This window comes from Malus sylvestris, chromosome 3, assembly GCF_916048215.2.
Source record: "Malus sylvestris chromosome 3, drMalSylv7.2, whole genome shotgun sequence".
Classification (NCBI taxonomy): Eukaryota; Viridiplantae; Streptophyta; class Magnoliopsida; order Rosales; family Rosaceae; genus Malus; species Malus sylvestris.
Window position 1 is genome coordinate 14,428,307 of NC_062262.1, and position 13,423 is coordinate 14,441,729.

General features: G+C 37.0%; 2 pseudogenes; both read left to right on the forward strand.

Moving 5' to 3' along the window:
* The first annotated feature begins 121 nt into the window (after positions 1–121).
* On the forward strand, positions 122–9,623 carry LOC126617007 (uncharacterized; annotated as a pseudogene).
* A 1,634-nt stretch (positions 9,624–11,257) lies between these two features.
* On the forward strand, positions 11,258–11,824 carry LOC126615023 (uncharacterized; annotated as a pseudogene).
* The last annotated feature ends 1,599 nt before the right edge of the window (positions 11,825–13,423 follow it).

Genomic DNA, 13,423 nt, shown 5'->3' on the forward strand with positions numbered 1-13,423 from the left:
GAAGATGAAATTATGGTATATGTATTTTCATTAAAACTGGACATCCCCGTATCAGTCCAAATACAGGCTCTTACTTATTTCATTCACCATTCGATTCATTCAACTTGTGTTTCTTTATTCAATGGGTGGGGAGATTTGAACTTGAAACTTTTTTAAGCATTTAGAAGACGACAACTAATGCGCATCCAATTTTTTCCTCTATGCACCCATGTCTGTCTTATAGACCACATTGTTTTATGACCATTCCTTAGACAATTCGAAAATAATTCAATAGTCTTCTATGACTGCCTCCTTTGACTAATGACATTCTTTGCAAGAATGCAAAATCCTAAATCATGCTTCCTTGCTCTTTTGTTTCTCGTCGTCACCAGCACCATTTGCAAATGCAAGATCGTCTCAATTAGTTAGGAGTGTTTGCAAGCAAACCCAAGAACAATTCAGCTACAACTATAGGCAGTGCGTAAAATCTCTTTGGAAAAATATTCCAATTAGATCGACAACTAATCTCAAAGATCTTGACATAGCCGTTCTTAAATTAGCAGCAGCAAATGCAGCACAAACCAAAGCTATGTTTGAAAAAGCTTTCAATGTTAGACTTCATGTGAATGACAATGAGATAAGAACTAGGTTTCTTGAATCACACGTAAATTCGTTGTGCGAGTTGTGTGGTTGAAGGAGTCTGAGATCCTTGATATAATAGGAGTTATGGAGTTTAATTGTTGTGTAGCCAAATTAACAATAGTACTTGTAGGGTAATCACTAAGATATAAGAGTCACGATGGGACTTGAACTTGCTATGAGGATAGAGTTTATCACCACTGCTGATAATAGGCCGGTATGTGTGGAACTCTAAGAGGATAATTTGGTATATATATATACATATTGGAAAAGTCCCTGCTTCCACACAAAAAAGACTCTTGGGAACTAAACCCTATTTACTAGTAGTAGAGGTCATCACTGTGTGCTGGAAGTAGAAGACTGGTTCACTAGTTCATTCAATGGCAGCAACATCAGGTATGTCGCTCTTGCAGATTATATATAGGGTTGTGTATTGAGGTTGTTCATGGATGTAGTCCTATCACTACACTGATTGAGTTGGTGGTTAGTATGTTTATGTTAATGCTAACATGTGGTATCAAAGCCACTCAACGTGGCTAGGGTTCTTCACTCCCGTTAAGGACTATGATATAGTTTTGATAAATACAAAACCAAATATAATCCTGGAAAAATATCGCTTCCGCTATATGTTCTTGCGTTATCAACTTGAGACTTACCTATCAATTAAAATGTGATGACAAGCTACTTGGTGTTTCTCGAGTTATGTTTGCTATGTTTTGCAAGAAACCTATTTCATGCAGGTGAGGACAACGCTGAAAAAACCAGCAATAACAGAAGACCTTTTGGATTTATAATATGCTTGTCAATACTAAACTGACAAATATAATATGAATCATAAACAAGGATTACAACATCTAATCTGCTCAAAAGTGTTTAGATTGTTGTTTTGGCTTGTTGACCAACTGATTGGATACGTGGTTTATTTGTATTAAGTGAATAATAATCTGCTCAAAAGTGTTTATTTATTCAAGTCAAACAAGTAAATCAATGTATAATGAGTCATTAAGTTAACAAGATTACACTCTTCATCTGCTCGAAAGTGTTGAAGTTGTGTAAATTGCCCTTGTGTTTAATGACTCATTTATACAAATCTAATATAAATGGTTTCTGTCTAAAGATGATACCATGTTTATATGACTTTGGATGGGGAAATATTGTAACAATAGTTTTCCTTGTTTGATAAACTAGCTGCTGAATAATATTGTTTTTGTGATATTCATCAGCTCCTCACATGACGTCTCTCAACTTCAACAATATAGAGACCTTGACTGGCTCCAACTTCAAGAAATGGAAGGAGGATGTTGAGATTGTGCTCGGTCTCATGGATCTTGATCTGGCACTAAGGGAAGAAAAACCTCAAGCTATCACTACAGAGAGTACTACAGATGAAAAGTTGAAGTCTAAAATATGGGAGAGGGTGAATCGAATGTCCATGATGATCATGAAGAAAGCAATGGCTCAATCAGTTAAAGGGGGAATTCCTAAGACCGACAATGCAAGGGAATTCTTGGCTGCAGTAGGACAGAAGTTCAAGAAGTTAGAAAAGCCAGAAACTGGGACCTTCCTTACACAAATCACATCAATGAAGTACGATGGTGTGGGAAGTGTCAAAAAGAACATATTGAAGATGGTTGATCTTGCTCAGAAACTGAAGGATCTTGAGGTACTTATGACCAACCAATTTTTAGTCCACATGGCTTTGAATTCCCTACCTCCTAAATATGGGCAGCTCAAAGTCTCGTACAACACTCAAAACGATAAATGGGGTATCGATGAATTGATTTCAATGTGTGCTCAATAAGATGATCAACTCAAAAAGGACAAGGCAGTGGATGTGAATGTTGTGCAAGCGAAAAAACGCAAAAGGGACTCTACTTTTGGTTCAACCATACCTGCTAGTAAGAAGAAAAAGAAAGAAAACTTTTCTTCATTTAAAAGTACTAACCCCTTTAAAGGATCTCACAAAATTAAACCTGTTAATGCCGAGATTGAGAAAGAAAAGGAATGTTATTTTCATAAAGAGACAGGTCACTTAAGAAAGAATTGCACAGGATTAAGAAAATTGGCTTGTCACTAAAGGTAATATCATAAACGTTTTTGTATGTGTTGAGTTGAATTTAGTTTTTATTCCCCCTCAAAGTTGGTGGTTTGATACTAGCTGCTCCATTCACATAACTAATTCTTTGCAGGGATTCTCAAAAAACAAGGGAGATAAACAATGAAGTCTACAATGTCTATGTAGGAAATGGGAGCAAAGTAGTTGTTGAATCCATGTCGAATTAGTTCTTTCGTCCGGTTTTGTTTTAAAATTGAGTCCAGTACTTTATGTACCTTCCATGAGAAGGAATTTGATTTCTGCATCTAAGTTAGTTAAGTCAGGCTTTACCTTTGTTGGTGACGATCATTGTGTAAAGTTTTACCATTCGCATGATATTAATAAATTGCTTGGAAAAGCTTTTCTTGAAATTGATATATGGCAACTAGACTGTTCATATAAAAATGAATGTTTTAGTGTTCAAGTTGTTGGTTCAAAATTATTGTCCACTTCTGAAATATCCTCAATGCTTTGGCATAAAAGGTTGGGACACATATCTAAAGAAAGAATCATCACCTTGTCAAAACAAAACATGTTGCGACAACTTGACTTTAGTGACTTCAAAGAATGTGTCGATTGTTTCAAAGGAAAACTCACCAACACTAGAAAATTAGGTTCAAATCATAGTCAATCCCTGCTAGAAATCATACACATTGACATATGTGGACCTTTTCCAAACAAAACCATTTGTGGAAAATCTTATTCCATATCCTTCATTGATGATTTTCACGTTATACATATGTTTATCTCATCTCGGAAAAATCTGAAGCTTTGGAGTGTTTTAAATCTTTTCATTTAGAGGTTGAAAAAAAAATTAAAATTGTGAGATCCAATAGAGATGGTGAGTATTTTGGCAGGTACACTGAGGTTGGACAACACAAGGGGCCTTTTGCAACTTATCTTGAACAAAATGGCGTCGTAGCACAATATACCACCCTGAAGACTCCTCAACAGAACGGGGTGGTAGAAAGAAGGAATCGTACTCTCAAGGATATGATAAGGTCTATGTTTGCACACTCACATCTTCCTATTTTTCTTTGGGGAGAGGCGTTGAAAAACAACATATATCTTGAACCGAGTCTTGAGCAAGTCTGTCAACTTGGTGCCATTTGAATCATGGACTGGAAGAAAACCAAGTTTTAACTACTTCTATGTTTGGGGATGTAAAGCTGAGGCAAGATTCTACAACCCAATAGAGAAGAAACTTGATCCAAGAACTACAAGTTGTAGGTTCATTGGATATTCTAAAAGATCAAAAGGGTTTAAGTTTTATTGCCCTAACAGTCATTCCAGAATTATGGAGACACACAAAGCTAAGTTTCTCGAGTATATGGATGGGGATGATGACAGCTCTTCACATTTCATATCATCAAATTTTGAAGAACTGCCACAAGAAGGTGTGTTGCTTGAGCAGCAAGCAATTATCATAAGCATTCCTTTCGAATCACCAGCATTTCCTTCGACCAACAGTCTCCCCGAGTAACAAATAAAAAGAATGATGAATGAAAATCAACCTCCCCATGATGAAGAGCACGGTTCCAACACTGCAGACATAGAGCATGAAGATATTCATGATCACATAGATGGCATCGATATCACACTGATTCAGGCACCTGTGAGAAAGTCACAGCGAGTACACAAGGCTGTTGCACTACCAGATTTCGTGTGTCTTAATGAAGCATAATATAACGTAGGGGATGATGATGTTCCTACATCTTATAATCAAGCAATCTCGAGTACAAAATCAAGGTTATGGAATGAAGCCATGCATGAAGAATTACAGTCTATGGAGAAGAATAAAGTGTGGACCTTAGTACCAAAACCGACGGGGGTTCACAAACTCGTAGGTTGCAAGTGGGTCTTTAAGACAAAGAGAGACTCTGAGGGTAATATTGATAAATATAAAGCGAGATTAGTGGCAAAAGGCTTTACATAGAGAGAATGAGTGGATTACAACGAGACATTTTCTCCTGTCTTAACCAAAGACTCCATGAGAATAATATTAGCCCTCACGACTCATTTTGATTTAGGGCTTCATCAGATGGACGTTAAAATAGCTTTTCTTGATGGGGATCTTGAAGAAGACATATACATGAGTCAACCACCAGGATTTGTTGAAAGGGGGAAAAAATTGATGGTTTGTAAGTTGAATAAATCTATTTATGGATTAAAATAGGCTTTGAGGAAATGGAAGAAAAAGTTTGATAGTGTGATGGAGAAGTCAGAATTTCAAGAGAACAAACTGGATGAGTGCGTGTATTTTAAAGTCTGTGGTACCAAGGTAATATTCCTGGTATTGTATGTAGACGATATATTAATGGCAAGCTCGGATATATTTTTGTTACAGTCGACCAAGTGTATGTTAGCTCAGCATTTTGACATGAAGGACTTGGGAGAGGCTCAATTTGTTTTGGGGATAGAAATCATTAAAGATTGTGCCAAGAGATCTCTTGGCCTTTCACAAAGACAATATATTAATAAGGTGAGTAAATGTTCAAATTGAGAGCTACCTATTGGAAAATGAGACAAGTTGACTTGCAAACAGTGTCCCAAAAATGATCTGGAGAAAGAAGGAATGAAAGACAAATTGTATACGTCTCTAGTAGGGAGCTTGATGTATACATAGGTATGTACAAGATTGGATTTAGCCTTTGAAATGAGTGTATTGGGCAGGTTTCAATCAAATCCTGGTGTATCTCATTACGTTGCAGCTAAAAAGGTCTTGAGGTATCTCAAAAGGATCAGGGATTTTATGTTGACATATAGTCATGTGGACAAACTTGAGTTGGTGGCATTCTCCGATTCTAACTTTGCAGGATGTATAAATGATAAGAGATCGACTAATGGATACATTTTCCTGCTAGCTGATGGGGCAGTTTCATGGAAGAGTTCAAAGCAAAAGAGTATTGCATCTTCCATGATGGAGGTTGAATTCATAGGGTGTTATGCAGCGACTCAACAAGCCATTTGGCTTTAAAATATGATGAAGGGACTCGTGATTATTGACAGTATTGAAAGACCTCTCAAACTTTATTGTCATAATACAACTGCAATCTTCTTTTCGAAGAATAATAAAAGGTCTTAGGCAAGCAGGTTAATGGACATAAAGTTTTTTAAAGTGAAAGATGAAGTAAAGAAGGGGACCATTGATATTAAGTATATCAACACAAGTTTGATGGTTGCTGATCCAATGACAAAGGCTTTACCAGTGGGAGTCTTCAAGAGGCATGTTTTTAACATGGGAGTAAGAGAGTCCTGTGATTCAGTTAATGAGTGGGAGTAAGCACTCTAAAGACTGTGTTGAACTCGTTTTGTTTAGTTATTTTTTTTATGTCAGTAGCCAGTTGCAATGCAATGCAATGAATTATTTGTTGTGTTTGGCTCATACTCTTTGTGAGTAATTATGAGTCATGTGTTGACAACAATTGAAGACATGGTGACTGCCACAAGCAAAGTTGGAAGCACGTAAGACTTAACCTTGTGTTTGCTTGCACACAATTGTGCATGTTTTCTCTTCTATGCATTAAATGACAAATAGAGAAAAGTTGTACTTTATAGACTAGGTATAGACTTTGGTGCATGCTAGGTAGGTTAGGTAATAATTATGTCATGTGAACTTAAGACTTTTTGGTCTTGGTTGTTGGCATAGTTGCTAGTGTATCCCTATAACTAGATGCAATATTTGTGCATTTAGTAATGCTTAGAAAGTGGGAATGTAAGCATCATAGAAGCATCTAAGGGGAGAGCATCCGACTCTTCCATGGGAAAGGTTGAACATGGGTTGAGAGAAAATCAAGAGAGCTAGAGTGAAAAGTATTCTAGTGAAAGAACTATTGGGGTAGAGTGATGCTTTTGGGAAATTCTATGAGTGGGTGTGCAAGGGATTCGGGATTGAGTTATGTTGATTTAATTCATGTGTACTTGTACTGTTATTCGTTGATTTAATTCATGTGTACTTGTACTGTTATTCATAGTGAAGAGCAATATCTCTCCGGGGACGTAGGCATGATTTTTGCTGAACCTTGTAAATTTCTCGGGTTCTTTATTTCTTGTATTCTACTCTATTCAACTGAGTGTGATTTGGTGAGGTTGTAATCTGAATCTCGTTTCCGCATTAATGAACGGGCCAAGGCACAACAATTGGTATCAGAGCATCGTTGGATGCTTGGTTCGTTGGAGGTCCAGATTTGTTGTTCACCATGGAATTTTCAGTTGAGCAGTTTAATGGGAGAGGCAGTTTTACTCTTGGTAAAAGAGAGTAATGGAAGCCATGTTTAGGGATGCTTGGATCAACTGCGAAAGTTGATGTTGAGGAAGAAGAAAAATGCCTCTTTCTTCTTACCTCACTTTCAGATTCGTATGAGAACCTTGTGAAACTTTACTGCATGGAAAGATACAGTAAGTTTGGAGTAGGTCCAAGCTTCTTTGGTATGGAATCATACACAAAGAAGACCATGGATAATGGTGGGCACGAGACTGCTTAAGCTATTCAAGGTTGGAATCGTGGAAGGAAATTGGAAAGAGGATCTGAGAGAGACAACAGGTTCAGATCCGGTTCCGGAGGTAAGGGTCCATAGTGCTATAGTGCAAGGCTGGGTTGTAGCAAGTTTGTGGCATAAGGCTTCGAGTATGCTCTCTAGGTACTCGAAGTAACATTTCTCCTAGTAATGTTTAGTCTCAAGTGTTGCAGGGTTTTGCAGCAGGTGGAACTATGGGATTCACAAGTGATGAGATGGTCCTGAGGTAGGAGGAAGTGTGGGAATTTTGTCTGGCTTAATGGGTTGTTGCTGGAAACGGGCGCGCTGATGAGTTTCCAGGTTACAGACAATGAAGATGAGGAAAACCTGTTGAAGGAGACGAGGGTGTGTCGAGATCCTATCTGAAGCTAAATGGTGAATTTTAGCTTGCAGCAGCTGCACATGCATTGGCAGTGACTGAATCGGAATAGGACCAACGAGGTGGATTCAGGGTGTGTATGCTGGTACGTAAGGCCAATGGGCTTTGGTGATGGGTGCAAGGATTTTTGCATGGTGTATTCACCAAGGTAGAGATTGTTGCGTTTGGCTCATACATTTGTGAGTAATTATGAGTCATGTGTTGACAACAATTGAAGACATGGTGATTGCCACAAGCAAAGTTGGAAGCAAGCAAGACTTGACCTTGTGTTTGCTTGCACACAATTGTGTATGTTTTCTCTTCTATGCATTAAATGACAAATGGAAGTTGTACTTTATAGACTAGGTATAGACTTTGGTGCATGCTAGGTAGGCTAGGTAATAATTATGTCATGAGAACTTAAGACTTTTTTGTCTTGGTTGTTAGCATAGTTGCTAGTGTACGCCTATAACTAGATGCAATATTTGTGCATTTAGTTATGCTTAGAAAGTGGGATTGTAAGTATTATAGAAGCATCCAAGGGGAGAGCATCCGGCTCTTCCATGGGAAAGGTTGAACATGGGTTGAGAGAATCAAGAGAGCTAGAGTGAAAAGTATTCTAGTGAAAGAACTCTTGGAGTAGAGTGATGCTTTTGGGAAAATTCTATGAGTGGGTGTGCAAGGGATTCGAGATTGAGCTATGTTGATTTAATTCATATGTACTTGTACTATTATTCATAGTGAAGAGAAATATCTCTCCGGGGACGTAGGCATGATTTTTGCCGAACCTCGTAAATTTCTTGGGGTCTTTATTTCTTGTATTTTATTCTATTCAACTAAGTGTGATTTGGTGAGGTTGTAATTTGAATCTCGTTTCCGCACTAACGAACGGGCCAAGGCACAACATTATTATTATTGTTTTGATAATCTGTGCATTTTTGTCATTCCAAACAGTTTTGGTACTGAAAGTAATTTTTCAATTTGTTTTATGGAACCAACTTTTTGTTTGTTGGTTCTCAACATCGTAATTCTGGTAGAAACTCAGTGTTTCATGATAAATGTGCATGTAACTATAGAGTATCAAGTATATGTTATTCGTACTTAGGATTTCTATGGTTCTGCATTTTTCTTGAAATGATAGGTTCCTAATTATGGTGGCTGCAAGCTTTTGTAAACTCAATGATCATCATGATTCTTGTTATATTGAGGAATATCATTGACATTCAAGTGGGAGAATGTTAGACTTCATGTGAATGACAATGAGATAACAACTAGGTTTCTTGAATTGTGTGGTTGAAGGAGTCTGAGATCCTTGATATAATAGGAGTTGTGGAGTTTAGTTGTTGTGTAGCCAAATTAACAGGAGTACTTGTTGGGTATTCACTAAGATATAAGAGTCACGATGGGACTTGAACTTGCTATGAGGATAGAGTATATCACCACTACTGATAATAGGCCGGTATGTGTTCTGAGAGGATAATTTGGTGTATATATATATATATATATATATATATATATATATATATATATATATATATATACATATTGGAAAAGTCCCTACTTCCACACAAAAAAGACTCTCGAGAACTAAACCCTATTTACTAGTAGAGGTCATCACTGTGTACTAGAAGTAGAAGACTGATAACATCAGGTAAGTCGCTGTTGCAGATTATATATAGGGTTGTGAATTGAGGTTGTTCATGGATGTAGTCCTATCACTACGTTGATCGAGTTGGTGGTTAGTATGTTTATGTTAATGCTAACATTCAACGCCACAGACAAGAATGCTAATGGCACGACAGCTACAAAGCAGTGTGTACATTCGTATGATATTGCTATAGGAGCGTTCATTTTCGCAGTGCAAGGGGTCAATGACGGTGACAAATCGGTCACCGAAATCCTCACATAGGCCCAAGATGACCTTGTTCGTTGCCCAAGAGCATTGGCCTTTGTTGAAGTTCCACTTCCTATGCCAGTATCGACGACGAACTTTTGGGTCATGTTATATAGGGATGTTGCATTCCTTGTTACTTAGTTATTCAATATCTAGAAAAATATATGAGAACAGTGTTTTAAAATTTGAACATTTATGCGTACAAAAGAAATGTATATGTGATTACTATAAATAAAAAGGATAGAAATTTGAAGAAATGATTTTGATATGAATAACGAATATTGGCCGTTTACTATCATTGTTTTGTTCCTCTTTAGTTTGGATTTCTTATCATGCATTCACTTTACTATGCATTGACTTTAACAAAGATGAAATTATGGTATATGTATTTTCATTAAAACTTTACATCCCCGTATCATTCCAAATACAAGCTCTAACTTATTTCATTCACCATTCTATTCATCCAACTTGTGTTTCTTTATTCAATGGGTGGGGAGATTTGAACTTGAAACCTTTTTAAGCATTTGGAAAGACAACAACTAATGCGCATCCAATTTTTTCTTCTATGCACACATGTCTGTCTTATAGCCCACTTAGTTTTATGACCTTTCCTTAGACAATCCAAAATAATTCAATAGTCTTCTAAGACTGCCTCCTTTGACTAATGACATTCTTTTCAAGAAAGCAAAATCCTCGATCATCATATGATTACGAAGAGATTGCTCGAGTCGCTCTTGAGTTAGCAGCACGAATACAAAAGATAGGCACATCTTTATAAACATTTCATCAAGAGGGATTCGAGGGAGCCTATTTAACAATATCAGTTTTGGTACCGCGCGGTGCAGATTTTATTCTAGTGCATACATGAGGATAAGGATAGGCCTGGGCCTCTGCATCATTTTCTTTATTTTGTATGCTTTAGCTTGAGTTTTTTATTCTTTAATTTCTGTTTGTGTGCTTTCCATTGAGCACGATGTAGTTAAATCACCAGTTTGCATGCATAGTGTTGTTTAAAATGTTTATATTGAAAAAAAAAATCACATTTGCATTTTTAAGCCATGATCTATAATGCTTGTTCAACTTCAACCTAGTAATTGTTCCTTTTTAGCAAAACTTATGAACAAGTTCAGTGCTTATACCTTATTGTCTTGGTGTTAAATTATTATTTTTGTGACTTCGTTGCTCTCCTTTGATTCAAATTTCCATTCGTACACAAAAGTTAACCCTCAAATCTACTCTCATTGATCGTATTATTTTTAATCTAATTTTTATCACATGGCCTGGAGGATCCTCCTAACTTCGATTTTTGGTTCAGCCACTGCTTCATTAAATAACTAAATATGAAGACAAACTACGAGCATCCTGTGACAACCAAATTTAAAGTCAAAATTGCGGACGATGGTGCGAGTAACAATCACTGCGTTGAGATCTAGAGAGGTTAAATTACACGATATATGTACCAAAAACCACAATGTCCAATTTTATCGTTAGGATTGGAATTGTAGAAACCATGAAGTCCAGCTTTTGTTGTTTTTTAGTTCAAACAAAAATCACTAGAAGAATTGGTTAAAGCAAGTAATTTCCTTCCAATGGTTTATTACGTAACAGAAAAACAAAAACAAAAACAAAAGGTACAGCAGACTGGGCTCCTAAATTTAAACCTATACCCTTCTTGGGTTGCTTATATATATCATACTCTATTCATTCATTTCTTAACCCCAAGCAAATAATTTGTAATCACGTTAGCTTCAATTTAAAAACACACATCTTGAGCAATGGCCACCTCAATCAGTTATGCAGTGTTCATTGCTTCCTTGCTCTTATGTCTCTCGTCGTCTCCAGCACCATTTGGAAATGCAAGAGCGTCTCAATTAGTTAGGAGTGTTTGCAAGCAAACCCAAGAACAATTCAGTTACAACTATAGGCAATGCGTAAAATCTCTTTGGAAAGATATTCCAATTAGATCGGCAACTAATCTCAAAGATCTTGACATAGCCGTTCTTAAATTAGCAGCAGCAAATGCAGCACAAACCAAAGCTACGTTTGAAAAAGCTTTAAACACCACCGACAAGAATGCTAATGGCACGACAGCTATAAAGTAGTGTGTCGATTCGTATGATTTTGCGTTAGGAGCGTTCATTTTCGCAGTGCAAGGGGTCAATGACGGTGACAAATCGGTCACCGAAATTCTTACACAGGCCCAAGATGACCTTGTTCGTTGCCAAAGAGCATTGGCCTCTGTTGAAATTCCATTTCCTATGCCAATATCGACGACGAACTTTTGGGTCATGTTATACAGGGATGTTGCATTATTTGTTACTTCCCAGTTATTCAATATCTAGAAAAAGATATGAGAATAATGTATTAAAATTTGAAAATACACTTTTACCAAAGAAATGTATCTATGATTACTATAAATAAAAAGGATAGAAATTTGAAGAAATGAAAAAAACTTGATATGAATAACGAATATTGACCGTTTACTGTCATTGTTGTGTTCCTCTTTAGTTTGGATTTCTTATCATGCATTCACTTTACTATGCATTGGCTTTAACGAAGATGAAATTATGGTATATGTATTTTCATTAAAACTTGATATCCCCGTATCAATCCAAATACAGGCTCTAACTTATTTCATTCACCATTCGATTCAAGCAACTTGTGTTTCTTTATTCAAGGGGTGGGGAGATTTGAACTTGAAACCGTTTTAAGCATTTGGAAGACAACAACTAATGCGCATCCAATTTTTTCTTCTATGCACCCATGTCTGTTTTACGAGGTTCTAAAAGTCATTCAATTGGTGGGGAGATTTGAACTTGAAACCTTTTTAAGCATTTGGAAGACAACAACTAATGCGCATCCAGTTTTTTCTTCTATGCACCCATGTCTGTTTGTTTTATAGCCCACTTTGTTTTATGACCTTTCCTTAGACAATCCAAAATAATTCAATAGTCTTCTAAGATTGCCTCCTTCGACTAATGACATTCTTTTCAAGAATGCAAAATCCTCGATCATGGCCAGCATATGATTACGAAGAGCTTACTCGAGTTGCTCTTGAGTTAGCAGCAACTACAAAAGATAGGCACAGCTTTATAAACATTTAATCAAGTGGGATTCGAGGTAGGCTATTTAACAATATCAGTTTTGGTATTTCAGGTTGGTGGGTTTATTATAGTAGCAGACATGGGGACAAGGATAGGCCTAGGCCTCTCCATCATTTTCTTTATTTTGCCAAACTATGTTCGGGCAAAGATTTCTCTGGAGAAGGATCCTTGGACCGTAGCACAGATCCCCAAGGGATTGGCACTTTGGATGCGTAGTCGAGCTCTTGCTTGGTTATGTGCTACAAGAAAAAGACAATGTTAGTTCTGAAATGTGCCTTTGTGGGGCCTTAGGTGTAGGTCTTGAGGCTCGCAATCAAAACTAACTAAGTGCTAGGTGTGCTACTGCTATCTCAGTATAACAGATGTAGAACAAAAGTGTTTTTGGTCGATTACTTGCGCCCCAAGTTACTCGGATATCTTGTTGTCAAAGGATTGCCGTAGATGTGTTAAGTCCACATTATGTTCTTTTTCTTGCCTTGTAAACAAGGACTTTTAGTTCATAGTCTTAGATGTTCAAATGAAGAGAGTCCAGGCCCGTTTAAGCCTTTGGCTTGGTTCTTGATTTATTTTAATGATAACATATCCATTAAACTAACCAGATCCAGATGCAAATGGAACTCTTAAAATAGGAAAACTGATGGAAATAACTTGAATACATACTGGAGAGTGCATTAACTAATAGATCTACAAATTTAGAAAACAAACAAAGAGCGTCGGGCAAGATTTCACCTTGTCTGTCAAGGTTGAACCTCTTGCAATCACTTCTCTTTGAATTAACAAGGGTTTATATGCTAAAAAGGGATGGATGATAAATAAGTTTACACAAAGGAATCGATA